At 40.9% G+C, this 17,467-nt stretch overlaps 1 long non-coding RNA gene across 1 annotated transcript; it reads left to right on the top strand.

The window, feature by feature from the left end:
* The first annotated feature begins 11,732 nt into the window (after positions 1 to 11,732).
* On the top strand, positions 11,733 to 17,152 carry LOC110205359 (uncharacterized). Its single transcript, XR_002323561.2, has 3 exons — positions 11,733 to 11,986; positions 12,932 to 12,986; positions 17,000 to 17,152. It is a non-coding gene; the product is annotated as an uncharacterized LOC110205359 (long non-coding RNA).
* The last annotated feature ends 315 nt before the right edge of the window (positions 17,153 to 17,467 follow it).

Here is a 17,467-nt window from a genome sequence, read left to right as displayed (position 1 = left end):
ACACACATACATATTCCTCCCTACCAAGTCCTCATCTCTTCTAATTTGATGAGAGACAAAGAAGTCAGGTTTTGGCATTCATGGCTGAAAGGGCAGTGGAAACCTGGGTCTGGTCACTGACTCTCAGTATGACCTTATACAGGGTATTTCCCCTCTCTGAGGCTCAGTGTTGGCCATCTCTAAAATGAGCAGGTTTGTAATATGGGAGTGCTAAGGTCCCTTTTGTCTGTGATTCAGTGATTCTCCTTTAGTGGGAGTCTATGCTGATGGAATATAAACACCTTGAATGCAGATTCTGTTCATGTTTTTGTCTTTGTGTGCCCAGCACCTCATACTTGGCAAGTGCTGAATGAGTATTTATTGATGATTTGAAGGTATACTTTTGTACATACCCTGACCTTGCATACTATAGCTCAAATAAGAGGCAGTATAAAGGAATGGGGCTTAGAGTCAGAAAGACTTAGGTTTAAATCTTGTCTCCAATGCTTACTACCTAGGTGTGTGACTAGGTAAATGTGTGACTTTGTGTGACTTTAGAGCAAATCACTTCACGTCTCTGGGACCCAGTTCCACTATCTGTAAAATGGGGGTGATAGCAATAACAGCTATATCACAGGGTTGATGAAAGGATCAAGTGAAATAATGTACAAAATCACTTCAGAAACCTTAATACTCTCTAAAAATATCACCTATTATTGTATAGTAGGTGCTCAATGAAAATTGGATGACTTGACTTTCTTGTTTAAATGGGATACCAAGTCCCAACTCTCCATTAATTAACTACATGGCCTTGTTTGGCAAGGTAGTTTAACCTTTCTTGGAGCAGGTTTCTTCATCCCTAAAATGGGGGGAATGATAATGGCCCCACCTACCTCAAGTGGTTATTTTAAGAACCAGATAAAATAATAGCTGTGAAAGGTCTATGGAAAGTGTGAAATTTTAGCTCACAGTTATTAGTAGCAACATTTTAACTCTTGGAGGAGAGGGTGCAGAGAGAGATGCAGTTATTTTCCTAAACATTTTAAGGGAGGGGGAAGGGTGACGATAAACACAATTTTTCCTTTGGGAACTATTAACATGACAGCCTGGATGCTTAATTAGGCCAACCAGTTTTGCCTAATCATGACGAGCCCCAACCTTTCCTCATGGGGGGAAAATATACTGAGTTAAGAAGAAATGATTGGATTTTTATGCTTCTGGGAAAGGCCTTGGCCCTGGCGCTGGCCCCGGTCAACCTCTGTTTTCCAGGAGGACTTTGCAAGAGATTTCCCATCCATCTCAGGGCTCATCTTCTGACAAGCTTCATATCTTATGGATGTGAAAGAAAAAGCAGCAGTATATCAGTGCCACAGGAATGGGGCAAATAAATCCAAACATTCTGACGTCTTCCTCCTCAGAAAAGAGGGAACAACAGAGGATGAACCAGAATTACAATAGGCACCGGGCTGCCCTCATCTTAATGGAAAGAAGGCATTTTTGCAGCAATAAAAATAGATTTAATAGCCAGGCAGCGAAATTACATTTAAAAAAAAAACAAGGCAATAAATATTCATTTGATGTTCCCTGGGAGATTGCTGGGGTCATGTTTTAAGAATAGATTTTTAAAAAAACACCACCTCAGTGCAGAAGCTTACTGCTGTTTCAAAGGCAAGTGATGATTCTTTGCTTTATTGGAAACATGAAGGAAAGGAAAGAGGAGTTCATATTCCTCAGGAACAAGAAGATATGCTTTCCCATGGTCTCTTTGAAACCAATTGTTTCTTGCCGGATCATCTCATGGAAATAAGTACGATATCTATTTGGTCAAGGAAAGGGTGATCTTGGGGTGGAAAATGGTATAGATGTGAACTTCATCTAGGATTGTCTCACCCCTGGAAGTCAGGTAGCCAGGTTCCATGAGAACCCAAATCATTGGGTTCTTGTCATTGTAGTCCATGGGGCAATGGAAGGTAGCCACTCACGTTAAGGTTCCCTCTGCTTGGAATGCTCTCCCCAACCTGGCTTTTCACTTCACCTCCTCCAGGAAGTCGTCCATGATTGGGGAGGCTTTTCTTAAACCCAGATCTTCCTGATTTTGAGACCATTACCAATTCTATCCACTATACTACATTATTCTGCCTCTCTCACTAGATAACATTGGGGGTTACGGTAATTTGTGCGAGTGCCTTATCATCCTCTGCAATTATAAACTTCAGCAAGGCAGAGACTATGTCTTACCTATAATTTCTATCTTCCATAGCACCTAGCACAGTGCTCCCCACATAAAAGTGGGTAGCAGGGAAGGGAATAAGCATTTATTTAGCACCTACTAAATGCCAGTCACTGGGCTAAGCACTTTACAAATATTATCTCATTTGATCCTCACAAAAAGCCTGGGAGGTGGTGCTGCTATCACTCCCATCTTATGGTGGAAGTTGAGGTAAATAGAGGTTAAGAGACTTGCCCAAGGATTTAAACTGAAGTCTTCCTGACTCTAGGCCCAGGGCATCATCTATCTATGGCACTCCCTAGCTCTTTCTAATAGGTTTGATTACATATTTGTTGAATGAGTGAAAATACAAACGAATGAAATGAATCAGAGGTTCTCAACATGCCCTCATAGAACCTTCCCAGTTCTCAATTTATGGTCTTATGACTAAGCACACTGTAAATGCTAAATAAATACTTGTAGATTTTTTAGACTTTTTTTAGAGTTTGGTTTAATATGGCTTTTGTCAAATGAGAGGAACTAACAGGAGAAGTAGATTCTTCCTCTAGCATTAATAGAATTGCACATAGTATCCAGAATAAGGAAAGGGAAAAAAAAAACCCTCCCACTATATTGTATTGTGTCCATTTCTGAGCATCACATTTTAGGGAGGATATTGACAACCTGGAGAATATCTAAGAGAGGATGGCTCATGGTGGTGAAATGAGGGAGAATCTGACCTGTAATGGTTGGTTTAAGACAATAAAGATATTTAGCCTACAGAACAGAAAATGTAGTGAGTACATAGATCATGTACAATATAATATATACATATTATAATATAATTATGGATAATATACATTATATATAATGTATAATTATACATTGAGAGCTGGAAGGGACCTTTGAGGCCACATGATGATTGAAGATCCTATAGGATCATAAATTTAGAGCTGAAAACAGCAAAGATCACGTATTCTAACTCCCAATTTGCAGTTGAAGAAACTGAGACTCAGAGAGGTTGTGACAACCAATTTCCTCACCTAGAATTTTCCTGTATTGATGAAATCACCAATCCATTCTCAATCTAATCCTCCCATTTTATTTTTTTTAATAATTTAATATTTTTTCCCCAATTACATGTAAAAACAATTTTTAACATTCATTTTTAAAAATTTTACAGGACTGGCATGTGGAAGAACACTGAGACATTTTTTTACTTGACTAAGGAAAAAAGGAAAGAAAGAAGGAAACAAACATTTACTAAGTTTCTACTATGTGCCAGCCACTGTTCTAAGCACTTTATAAATATGATGTCATCTGATCCTCACAACAACCCTGGGATGGTAGATGCTATTGTGATTCTCATTTTACAGCTGAGGAAACTGAAGTAGACAGAGATGAAGTGATTTTCTCAAGGCCCCCTAGCTAGTAAGTTCTGAACTCAGGTTTTCCCTCCTCCACATCCAGAGCTCTAAACATTGGTGGAACTTGCCAAGAAGGCAGACTACTCAATATTCAAAACTTCCTAAAAACTTGAGCATCCTAAAATGAAATGAACAACCCAGGGAGGTAAAAAGTTCCTCATGATTGGAGGTCTTCAAATGAAGGCTGGATGACGATGGGTTAAAGATGACATAGAATGCACTGAACTTGATACCTTCTGATGTTTTTATGCTTTTGTTGGTGTTCAGTCTTTGTGACCCCTTGGACCATATCACACCAATACTATCCATGGGGTTTTCTTGGCAAAAATACTAGAGTGGCTTGCCATTTCCTTCTCCAGTGGATTAAGGCAGGCATGAGTATATTGACTTGACTAGAGAGTGTCTGAGGCCGGATTTGAACTCAAGCCTTCCTGACTCCAAGCCTAGCACTCTAACCACTTAGCTACCTAGGTGCCTCTAGGTTTCTGTAATTCCACAAGGACTTAAAGGAGTCTGTTGATCTCATTACTATGTCAAAAAGCTGCCAAAATCAATCAAAGAATATTTACCTAGAGTCTGTTCATCGAAAGACCCACTGTGGAAAGGCCACAGTCTGATCCCAAGGCTTGTATTAAGAGAAAATGGAAGGCAAGAATCAGAAGATGTATTTTAAGGAAAATGCCTGAAAAGAGAGGCAGTATGGTGTAGAGGACAGAGAGCTGGTCTTGGAGATAAGAAGACCTGACTTCAAGTCCTGCTTCTGACATATACTGACTGTGTGGCCCTGGACAAGTCACTTAACTACTTCACAACTATTAATTTCAGAGAAAGAGCCCTCCTATATTGGGAAGAAACTCCTGGTGAATTTCTTCACCTAGAATTTTCCTATATTGATGAAATCACTGATCCATTCCCGATCTCATCCTTTCATTTTATTTTTTTGATAATTTAATAGTTTATTTTCCCCAATTACATGTAAAAACAATTTTTAACATTCATTTAAAAAAATTTTTAGTTCATCTCTCCCTCCCCTCTGCCACTCATTGAAAAGTCAAGGAATTTTATGTAGGTTATACCTGTGCAGTCATACAAAAACATATTTCCATGTTAGTCATGTTATCCTCTCATTTTTAAATGGGAAACAAAGCCCATTGGCTTTGAGCAAAGAACATTGGCTGTTCGTGGACAGTTGTGTCCTGTATTGTTGTGTTGTACTCTAGGACAAGTGGGACTAAAAAGAAACACCAAGATGGGTTACAACCCCAAGATATATTTGTCTTTAAAACCAGCAAGGCCCACAAGATAAATACCAAATTAAAAGCAGAGTGATAAAAAAAAAAAGGTATTAAAATAATACTCAATTTTCTGGTTTACTTTTCTGGTTTGCTTTGCTGACTTTTTTTTTTTTGAGAAATTATTCTTGACAGGAGTCATCAGAAAATTGACATACCAAACCACAGTCTGCAGCCAAATGAGAATCATTCGAATCCTGCTTGCAAGCTGTGTGTCTGGGCAGATGTCACCAGTCCACCTAGCAGAGAGAGAATCTAATCACATTCATAACTATGGGATTTCTTCCTTGAACTTTGATCATCTTTCCTCCTGCAGCAGTTTGGACCCAATTCTTTGTCCCATAACTAAGAATAATCTTTTACTCATAAGCTCTTAACATTTTTGTGTCACAGACTTCTTTGACAGTCTAGTGAAGCCTTCAAACTCCTTCTCAGAATAATGTCTTAAAGCATATAAAAGAAAACACATAAGATTATAAAAGAAATTAATTATATTGAAATATAGTTATATATATATAGACATATACATACATGTATATAATTCATGGATCTAATGTTAAGAACATGGCACAGTTATCATTTCCCATATAGTTACCCTCTATATATTTGAGCACCATACTGTTTTCTACTAATTCATCCAGCAATAATTGAGTATGTCTTTTATGAAATGTTTGGTGCTGGCAGGCATTGCTCCCAGACATAGATCTAGAAATCCACAATGCATAGTCTCTGCCCTCAAAGGAGTTTAGTCTAATGGGAGAAAAAGAAACGTACTCTACTAACTATAACTCTGGGCAAAAATTGCCTATAAGACATGCCTATAAGATGTGCAAAGTATTCTTTATTCAGCTGATGGGAAGAGCGCCACTAGCTATGGGAAGGTGAGCATTGAGCAGGTGGCATTGAGCTGGGTCTTGAATGCTGAGTAAAATTTCAGCAGATGAAAATTAACAGGAAGTACATTCTAGGCCCAAGGAACCCTGTGAGTGAAGGCCCAAAGACAGGAAAATATGTAATCTGTTTCAATGGACGGCAAAAGATTCCTGTTTAGCTATACATATGTATGCGTGCACGTGTGTGTGTGTGTGTGTGTGTGTTGTGTATAAAGATTCCTGTTTAGTTATATATATAAATAGGAATCTTTTGTTGTCCATTGAACAGAACACACACACATATACACACACATATAAACACATGTATGTGTACACATACATACCATATATACACATGACATATACAGATTCATATATGTATATATGTGTATGTATTGTGTGTCTGTATCTGTACATGCATACATATATACATATAGTACATGAGATGAGAAGGAATAATATAAGTCTGTGAAGGCGAATTGGAACCAGGTTGTTCAGGGCCTTGTATAGCGGGCTAAAGTATTCGGACATTATTCTTTAGGCAAGAGGAAAGTAATGAAGACCTTTGACCAGAGCAGAGACAAAACCAGAGCTGAGCATTAGGAAGATGACCCTGTCGGTGTGTGCAGGGGGGTTGTAGATAATGCAAAGAGAAATGGAGGTTGGGGATAAGTAAGAGACTGAAGGCAGAGACACCAGTTAGGAGGCTATTTACAATCTAGATAAAACCACTGGCCTTTAACCTCGTTCTCCCTGAATTAGCAAAAGCAGGATGTATTCAGTGCTCATTTGCTTGCTGTCCCTCCTTCAAGCCTCCTCCTACCAAACTTCTGGAACCTGTACTTGCCCCTCAAATTTGGTCCAACCACATCATCCAGGTCCCCATTTCAATTCAAGACCATATGTTATCGGTAAATGTCACTGGCCAGAGCTGGAAACAGCCAGGAAGGTTCTTATTTTCCAATCCCTTCCTGGTGATTCTCAGGAAGCAAACAGGCGAGCCTGGCATTGTGGGAGGGGGTTTTTGTTTTGTTTTAAGACCAACCGGTATTCAGGCTAACATGGAACTCTCTGAATAAATTTCCCTTTATTAGACGCAGAAACTCCCATTACAGTATCTTTCCCCTCATTATTCCTGCATAAGCTTCAGCATAATGGGCCTCAAGTTCCATTTCTGTATTCAGAATCCCAAGTCCCTTAAGGAGGCCAGTCATGTGCATCTGTGTGCAATTTATAGAAACTAGCAGAGAATGGAAAGTGAGTGTGGTCTCTATTGGCCCCCAGCTTGGTGACGGATGGTGAGCACATTGCTAGCTTTGCCCTGCCATGCATTTCAGCTGGCCACAAGACAACCTCTGCAAACCAGGAGCACCCCCACAGTAAACCTGTTAACAAACTGTTTCAGAGGCAATCACAACCCATTTGCTGCCCACCGCCCCTTCCATCTTCAGTTTGCTGTGAAAAGAAGGTGGAGTGGCAGAATAGAAAGATAATATCTGTAAAAATAAAACAGAGAATAAAAACAGTTGCTGTGTCTTTGCCCAATGGTGATTTTTTTCTTCTCCTCCAAGTCCCAATTATCAAATCTTCTGAGTGTCTTATTTTCTCCAAGAATCCAAGAACTTTTGAGTTGGAAAGTGCCTGGGATATCAGCTCCAGCCACAAGAAAGCAAATACAAACCTTCAGAGTTTGCCTCTGAAAGTCCAATCTGTGTCCTTAACTTTGTAGTCATAAGGGTTGGGGCCAGACATCTTTCATAAATGATGCTAAATTGTTGGGATGACAGAGGATCTTGTACCCTATAGGGCAAAGAGTGTTTAACTTGAAGTCAAAAGACCTGAGTACCAATCCTAGCTCAGCCATCTACTAACTATGTGATCTTAAGCAAGTCACTCTACTCTGAGCTTGTTTCCTCATCTGTAAAATGAAAGGGCTAGACTGGATAGCCTCTAAGGTCTCCAGATTTACATTTAGGATCATATGGGAAAATTCCAGGGGCTCATGTTCCTGCTGTACTATCCCCGTTTTGAAATGCAGGTGATTCACACAACCAAAAAAACCCCCAAATCCTATTGCTCTCTGGCATCCTTTGTTAGAGTACAAGTGCAAAACGTAACATACAGAAAACTTGCATGGGTTGATGGAAGGGACCTGGGACAAGGTACTAGCTCTCTTTCTGGCATTCTTATTTGGTGAGCATTCTCACCCCTGCTGGCAGCTTTGTTTGGTGTGCATTCTCTATATTCTGGTGTTCTTATTTGGTGTGCGTTCTCTACATTCTGGCATTCTTATTTAGTTTTGCATTCTCTCCCTTGCTGGCAGCTTTTTAGAAGTTCACTGGAAGAGGAGACCTTCCTGATGGTGACCCAGTAGCCCTGCTCAGAAATTTGCAACTCTCCCTCTTTCTTACCTCCCAAGTAGAACTTGAATGCCAACACATTCACCTCCTTTCAAGTTTCAGCAGTAGCTGGATCCCCATCTCTTCAGCACCACAGGGCCAGCCTATAGATGACCTACTAAAATGAAGAGAAAAAGCAATTATCTCCCAAACTTGGCCAAAGCCTTATATTGGCTTTGTTTACCTGAATATTTGAGGTATAAGTGGGGTTTGACTTGGCCCAGATATATTGGCTGAGTGCCTCCATCCTCTGTCATTAACATGGTATTACCCAGATTGTCCTGTAGTTAGTTGGATAAAGTACTTATTTCCATGTGGTTAATTCTCTCTCCCCAACTACACTATGAGCTCCCAGAGGTCAGGAACTATGCTTCCCTGTATCACCCATGGTGCCAACATAGTACTAACATGTGAGCATTGACACCTCAGAAATTGGTAAATGCTAAAAATTCAGGGCTTGACTTATTGTTTCATTGACTGTCTAGACTTAAGAAAGTGATGGAAAAAATGTTAATGATGCAGATTAGCTTATTTTTCAGAGACCTAGCTGTTTAACATTGACCAGCACATCCCTGCAGCCAACACAAATCCCCCATCTCAGCAGACCAATGTGAGGGGCTACGGGAGCTGATTGTCACTGGAGCTGTCAGGATGGTGTAAGTGACTTCTGCTTGATCGTTTGTCTTTGAGAACCAAGGAGAGTTCTTTGTCAGGGAATGGGTAATTGGAAAAAGATTATAAAAACAAAAGGCACAAATAAAGCTAAAATAAACCGAGTATCACTATTCGAGACCAAAAAATGTTTCTTTGGTTTTTTTCAAAGAGAGATAGCATCGGTGCAGTTGGGAAGCTGATCACAAGTAGAGGTACCCAGAGCCCTTTGTGAAAGAAGCCCTTGGACTGATCAGCGAGGATAAAGTTGTTCTATAAATTCATAGCATTATGTGTATTAGCTATTTCTTCTGTTTATCTCTGTCTACTGCCTTTACAACTCCCTGTTTTGCCTATTGCTCCAAGCCTATAGAACGTACTCCCTTTCCAGAGTCAAGCCTGGAAGAAACAGGGGAAGTAAATGTTCTCTCCCCACCTTCCCCCCAAGTAGTGACCTCATCCTGCCCCCATTAAAGGCTTTGCTCTGAGCCCTTTGTGATGGGGAGCCAAGAGTGCCAAAGACTCCTGGCATTTTACAGATTTCCCAGTCCGGAGCCAATCACAACGCTGCCCCCAAAGCTGCCAGATTTGTGATTGGAATGACTTCTGACAGTTGTCTGAGCTTCCAGTCCCTGGCCATAGGGCCCCAAGAGGAGAAGGAGAGTGAATCTAGACAGAGCATTTTAAGAGCCCTTTAGGCCTGTCTTTTTAGGGAAACTGGAGGATGGGGTGAAAAAGAGGATCCAGCTGTTAATTGTTTCACAAACCCACCCACTCCCACCCCCCCAGCTTCATAAAAGGAAAAGTTAGCTGACTGCCCTCCCAACATGGACAGCTCAGCACGGACTCTTGGTGAGCTCTTGGGCTGCAGAGAAGAGCAAGGATTCCTGTTTCAAGCTGGATTCCCAGAAAAATCATGGAGCTGGACCCAAGAGACAAACTTCAGAGTACTTTTCAGAGTGAAACTCTCTCTCTCTCTCTCTCTCTCTCTCTCTCTCTCTCTCTCTCTCTCTCTCTCTCTCTCTCTCTCTCTTCCCCTCTTCTCTCCTCTCCTTTCCTTTCTTCTCCTCTCTTCTCCCTCCATAACCTTGATTTGGAATAAAATCTCCTGGGCCTGGAAAAAAGGAGACAGCCTCAGAGAATATGGAGGAGAAGCTATTGCAGCTAAGGTTGCCTGTTAAAATGTAGGCCTCTTTGGAAAGCCTGTAGCTTACCATACCGGGACCCAATGTCCTCTCCGTGACATTTAGTGCCCTTCACAGACTGGTTCCATTTTACTGCTTAGTACATCATCTCACATTGCTTCCAATTGTTTACCCTCCATTCCAATCAAGCCAATATCCTCCCTGGATACTTCTCTTCTTTCCCACCTCCATGCCTTTGTTTCTACCTACAATGCTCTCTCCTTATCCTCTCTACCTATAAAAATCTTAACTTTCCTTCAGGGTGCACCCAACTCAGGTCCTATCTCCTCCATAATACTTTCCCTGATAACTTTGTCTAGCCTCTCCCTTCTCATGATTATTACCTATTTTACCACACAGAGTAGTTCCCCAGTTGTTCCATGTGTGATAGTCTTATCTCTCCAACTGGATTGTGAGCTCCTTGAAGGTAGATACTGAATCTTACCCAATCAACCAATAAGTATGTATTAAGCACCAGGTGCCAGACACTTTGCTAGGCACTAGGGATACAAATACAAAAGTAAGACCATCCCTGCTTTTTGCTTTTCTTCTTTCACATTGTCCTTTATTTCTGTGGATTTGTATTCCCAATCAGTTGTTCTCTCTCACTAAGATTTGACACCATGGATTCAAGTTTTTTTTCTATTCTGCCAATTATTCCTGCTGTTCAGGATATAAATTCTGCTTCCATGATTCTTATTTCTCTTTTAAACCATTCAGGAACATTCTTCTATGGTTCTTGGGAATCCACAGAATCCTCTGTCTCATCATCTGCTGATTCATCTCTTTTTTTGTCTTACGATGTGTATTCACAGATTCCTGGACTCTTTTATCTGATCTGAAGGCCATATTTTCTTCTTCTGTTTATATTTCTCTTGTTGGTTAATCTATTTATTCTCAAGGTCTTTAACTGAGTTTTCTTCCTCCCAATATCTTTGCTAATTTCAGTACCCTTTCTTCTGATTTTCCCCTGTTACTCACTTTCTGGTTCCCATCTTTAATAGGACCTAGGAGCTGGCTCTTAAAATCATCTCAGCCCCTTCCCATGCTAGGCAAATAAAAGTTTACCAGCCTCAGTCTCTTCCCCAAGTGATTTCTGAGGGGACAAAACTGGACCCAAACTGGATGCTTATTTTGTTTATATTTGTTGGTATCTTGTCTTCCCCATTGGATTGTAATCTCTTTGAGGGCAGATACTATCTTTTGCTTCTTTTTGTATCCCCAGTGCTTAGCACAGCAGTGTTTGGCCCAGTAGTCAATCAAATGTTTGTTGATTAATTGATTGATCTCCCAAGCCTGGCATTGACCAAGAAATTTCCCGTCTCTCTTGGAAGGCTACATTAGGCTACTGTCTCTTTTAATTTCCCCATTTGGTCTTATACCAGAGCAGTAAGACAAATTTAAGTCTTTTCTCTCTTCCTATCCATGTCCATCCAGCCCCAAAACTCTCCTGGGACACACACACCATTGTTTGCTCCATGTGTCAATCTTGCTCATTCATCTCTAGGTACAAGTAAAGATAAGAGATGTTGTGATTTAGTGGAAAGATTCTTGGATGAGATGAGTCAGGAGACCTAAGTTCTAGTCCCTATGTTGCTAACTTTGATCAGCTCACTTTTCTTTTCTGGTCTTTAATTTCCTCATCTCTAAAATGAGTAAGTTATCCTGTATAATGTCTAAGGTCACTTTCTAACTCTGGCATTCTATAAATAACCATGACAGTGTCCGCAACAGGCTTTCAGGACAGTGCCCGTACTTGTATGTTAAGGGAAGTCAGTGGATTTTCTATCTTCAAAATAGTTTTCCTCTTGGAGCCTCTGTCTCGTTTAGGTGAGACAGACTGCCTGTTCTTTCTGTCAGTGAGAATTCTTAGCAGTCAATCAACAACCAAGGATCATGGAACCCAAGGTTTTAGAGCTGGAAGATTTCTTGAGTACTTACCCTGTGCCGATTCCTGTGCTGAGACTTATGAGGTGAGTAAACTTTTCTCTTCTCTCTTACTATCCCTCTTTCTTTGGGATAGCTTTTCTATGACTGCAGCTGTCACTCCTATATAAATTACTCCCAAATCTATCTTGTGTGATCTTGGGCAAGTCACTTAACCTTTCCCGAGCCCCAGCTTCCTTATTTGTAAAATGATAGAGTTGGACTAAAAGACCTTCAAATGACCTTAGACCATGTCTCTAAATCAATGATCCTATAATCTACTTCTTCGCTTCTCCTCTCTCTCTTCTCCCTTCTCATGTCTCACCAGTGCTCCAGTCTTCACCTCCACATCTCAGAAACCTTAATTCCTCTCAAGCTCAGCTCAAGCACCACCTCGCTCAAGGGGACTTTTCTGATTTCTTCAGTTATTAATGCTCACAAAATTAATTTTTAGTTATTTTTTATGTAGCTCACATTTACTTCGCAATGAGAAATAATGTGGTACAGTAGAGAGAAATGATATCAGATGATCTGAGTCCAAATCCCAGATCTGCAACTTATCTGCTATGTGGTCCTGAGTAAGTCACTTAACCATAGCTTAGCACAATGCCTAGCATATAGTAAGCACTTAATAAATGTTTATTGATTGACTGACTAACTGACTGACTGATTTAACCTCCCTGGCCCTTAGTTTCCTCACATGAAAAAAATGAAGCATTTGGACTAGGATGAACCTACCATTAAGTCCTTCGTGTTTTGATCTGGACAAAATACAATGGGAGCACGGTTGTCTGAGTGCTATCAGAATGCTATTGCTTTCTGTATTCTAGAATTATGCCTATCTGAATTCAATGACAATGTTGTTGTTTTATACATTCTTCTCTTTTCCTAGATTATAAGCTTCTTGGGCCCAGGGACTCTCTTATGCTTTGTACTTTCCCTAATGCCTAGCACACATCATTATTGTTCAATGCCTGCTTATTCATTCACAGATTTAAATCTATGATCTATGGATTCTACAAGCACGTTGTAACCCATCTGTAGAAGGTAAGTCCTTCACACATAACACTCACTAGCTGTGTGACCCTGGGCAAGTCACTTAACCCCAGTTGCCTCACCAAAAAAAAAAAAGTAAGTCCTATGCAGAAAGGGGCCAGGTTATGAAGTACTTTGAAAACAAACCAGATTTTTATATTTGACCCTGGAGGTATTCAGAAAATACAGGAACTTATTGAGTAGGGAAATAATGTGGTCAGAACCGTGCTTTAACAAGATAATTTGGGCGTTTGAGAAGGAGCAAGAGTGGAGTAGGAAGAGACCTGTGCCAGAGGGTATAACTAGCAGTCAATTGTAATAGTTCAGGCATGAGGTGTTGAGGCACTTATATCAGAGGAGAGAAGGGAACATTGACAGGAGACCTTATGAAGGTAGAAGTGAGCAGGTATGGCAATAGATTGGATCTGTGGGGTGAGTGAGAATGAAGAGTCAAAGATAACACCTAGGTTGTAAGCCTGAGTGAAGGAGGATGATGGCGCCCTCAAGGATAATAGGGAGCTTTGGAAGAAGGGAGGGTTTGGGGGGAAATAGAACAAGATCAGTTTTGGACATGTTGCGTTTGAGGTGGCAGCCAGTTTGAGATATTCAATAGGCAATTAGAGATGCAAGACTAGAGGTCAGAAGAAGGATTGCTGCTGTTGTTCAGTCATTTTCAGTCGTATCCAACTCTCCATGACTCCATTTGGAGTTTTCTTGGCAGAAATATCGGAGTGGTTTGCCATTGCATTTTAGAAATGAGGAAACGGAGGCAAACAGAGTTAAGTGACTTGCCCAGGGTCACACAGCTAGTAAGTATCTGAGGCCAGATTTGAATTTAGGAAGATGAATCTTCTTGACTTCAGGCCTGGTACTCTAACCACTGTACCACCTAAGTGCCCCTGGAGAGAGATTAGGGCTGAATAAATAATTTAAATCATCTGCATAGAGATGATCATTGAATCCATGGGAGTTGATAAGATCATCAAGCAAAATAATATAGGAAGAAGAGGGCTCAAGACAGTCCCTGCTCTTAAGGGTTTACCATTCTAATACGGGGAAATTATATGTGTATCTGTATGTGTGTATGTGTGTGTGTGTGTGTGAACACACACACACACACACACACACACACACAAATTCAGCTATAATCATGTAGGTGGAAAAGCCAAAAGTCTTCAGAGTTCAGAAGTGCCACAAATAGAACAGATTTTGATTGGATGAAGATGGAAAAAAAGAAACTCCAGCAGAAAGATGCCAGAGCCTTTTTGGCAGGGAAGAGAGATGGCATAAGTAAAAGGAAAGGTCACTAAAAAGAAAGAGGAGACAGATTTCTCTGACTTCACCCTGACCATTTGCCAACTGCCTCCTGACTGACCAGACAGGCCCTGACGTTCCCCCTTTGTGTCACATGCCGCCACCATGCCAGAGAGGAGGGCTTCAGGCTTCATTGACATCTGAAACTATCAGCGAACCACTGCCAATGAGAAGACTTTGTCTTGTTTGACCTTTTAAAATCATCCTTAATAAAGAAGGCAGAGACACAAACATGTACATCAAAAGGCCTTTTCATTGCCCCTGGAATAAGGAGAGAGACAAAGAGAAAAAAACAGCCCTGTTTCTCCACTAAACAAATGAATCATTTTCTCACTAATAGTAATGAACCTTCATCCTCAGGGCCAAATGAGACTAATGATAGGATGATGGGGACTGGGACAGAAAGGAAAAGGGGACCAGAGATGTTGGAGTGGGTATAAAATAATTAATTGCGGAACCTAAGCCCAATCCTGCTCCACTGAGCAGATATAGCACAGAGCCTGATGGGAGAATTTGTCTGATTAACAGATTTTCCTGGACTCTCAGTGAAAAGGAATTTCATAGACCAGAAAGCTACTGGACTGCGAGAAGAGAAATTTTGAATTCTCCCTGAGAGAAACAAGCACACTATGATACAGGTCACCTGAGAAGCCCAGAGTTAGGGTCTAACTGGAGGAGTAGTGGGTTTTTTTGGATTTATATTGACCCTTCAGGCCATGACTTCAATGAATGATATTTGATCTGGGTCTCTAAAGCATTACTACCTGACAATTCAGCCTGGCCAGTGAGGAGATGGCAGACCCTCCCTACCCTGACTCATAAGATATCAAAAAAAGTATAAAAATATCTGAGTATGAAAACAAAAAATTCCAAGTTTTCAAAAATCCCAACATGTAGCAACCCTCTCAGTGTCATGTGATAGGAAAGCATTATTAGGCTCAAGAGTCAGGAAATCTGCGTGGAAACCTTGCTTTACCAGCTACTTGACCCTGATGTCCACTCTGGCCCACTTCAGTCAGTCGGTCAACAAGCATTTAGTAGTTATTAGATGCTTCCTATATGACAGGTATTGTTCTAAATGTACTACTGTTCTAAGGGCTGTAAATACAAAGTAAGGCAAAACCACTTCTGCCCTCAAAGAGCTCACAGTCTAATGTAAATAACTAGGAACATATAAGATATATACAGAGTAGATAAAAGGTAATCTCCAAGGACAAGGCACTAGCAACTGGGGGACTAGAAAAAGTTTCCTGAAGAAGGTGAGATTGGAAGTCTGTCTTGAAGGAAACAGGAAAGCTAAATGATGAAGGTGAGGAGGGATAGCATTTTAGGCATGGGGCAAAGCCAATAAAAAAGCACAAAGATGGGAAACGGAGTGTCATGTGGAAGGAACAGTTCATTGCATGAGAGTGTGAGGAGGGGAGTAAACAGTAAGAAGAATGCAAAGGTAGGAAAGAACCAGGTAATGAAGCTCTTCAAATGCTAACAAAAGACTCTGCGACGCTGGAGTTTACTGAGTAGAGGAGTGGAGTGGTCAGATATGTACTTTAGAAAAAATACTTTGGCAGCTGAATGGAGGCTGATTGGAGTGGAGAAAAACTTAAGGCAAGGAGAACAAATAGAAGTCTGTTGTAATGATGTAGGAAAGAGGTGATGAGAGCCTGAACGAGGGCAGTGGCTGTGGGAGCAGAGCACGTAGAGGTTAGACTCAGCAATGTAGAACGTTCCTTGTTCTGACTTTCTATGTTCTAAGCTTCCTTCCAGGTTCAACATTCTATCCTTTAACAGTCTATATTCTAAGGCTCCCCGCACCCCACCCCGCATCCCTGACATTCTGCATTCTGATATTCTATGTTCTAAGGTTCCCTCCTGTTCCAGCATTCAACAATTTGGTGATCATCTGATCTACTCCCCACTCCACATGTTAAAAACAAAGAAATTGTGGCCCAGGAAAGTGAACTGACATGTTCAAGATCACAGAGTCTTCTTAAACTTCACTCCCCGGAGCAGCTAGGTAGCGCAATGGATAGAGCACCGGCCCTGAGGTCAGGGCCTGAGTTTAAATCCAACCTCAGACCAAACACTTGACACTTACTAGCTGTGTGACCCTGGGCAAGTCACTTAACCGCAATTGCCTAAACCCCAGCCCCCCCAAAAATAAAACTTCATTCTCTTCCAAGTACTCTGCAATCCAGTGGCACTGATGTCCTCGATGTTCCATTTCCCGAATGCCCCTGAAATCTCCCATGCCTGGCACTCTTTCCCTCATCATCTCTACCCCTTGGCTTCCCTGGCTTGCTTCAAGTCTTAGCTGAAGTCTCACCTTCTACAAAAAGCCTTCCCTAGTCCTTAATCTTAGTGTTTTCTCTCTGAGAAAATTCCCAATTAAACCTGTATATATTGTGTTTGTACATAATTGTTCACACACGGTCTCCCCAATTAGACTGTGAGTGCTGTGAGGGCAGGGACTAATTTTGGCTTCTTTTGGACAGGGTTTCCCCAGCACTTAGCACACTGTCTGGCACACAGGAGGCATTTAGTAAATGCTAGTTGATTGACAATAGTTGATTGGCTGGCTAACGTCCTAAGTTAGCTACCAACCTAGGAACTAGAACCCAGGTCTCCCATTTCCCATTCTGGTGCTTTTCCTATTAAACCAGGTTATCTGGTAGCCTTTCCCATAGATAATTGTATTTTCTGCCTAATTTCAGCATTCCACCTGCAAAAATCCCTAAGCCTTACACCCAGACGTTAACTGGAACTTCTAGCTATGAGAGATATCAGGAGACAGAAGGGATCTTATGCCTTTGTTTCTGCAACAACAGCCCTCATGAATCACCTCCTTTCTAATCCCAAGGTATGTGTCCCTAATCCTAATTTCTCCATATCTTCTTTCTCCTTTATCTTCTTGGTAGGGGTGGTTTAAGTGTGAAATGCTGGTTTAGTGGAGAATTGATGATATGTTTATGAAAAACTGTCACAACAAATAGTTTAGTTAAAAATAAAATAAGATTTATTAGAAAATGTGTAAAGGAAATAATCTAACGTCATCACTTCAAAGACAATTCAAAAACACCCTTGTTTTCTTTGCTTTTTGCTTTGGTCTCACTAACAGTCGAACCCCAAGGATTCCCCTTTTTGTTCCATGATCATAGGGAAAGAGGGCATAGAGGAAAGAG

The sequence above is a fragment of the Phascolarctos cinereus genome, unplaced genomic scaffold (assembly GCF_003287225.1).
Source record: "Phascolarctos cinereus isolate Bilbo 61053 unplaced genomic scaffold, phaCin_HiC Scaffold_2;HRSCAF=192, whole genome shotgun sequence".
NCBI lineage: Eukaryota > Metazoa > Chordata > Mammalia > Diprotodontia > Phascolarctidae > Phascolarctos > Phascolarctos cinereus.
This window is presented reverse-complemented; position numbering and strand designations above follow the sequence as displayed.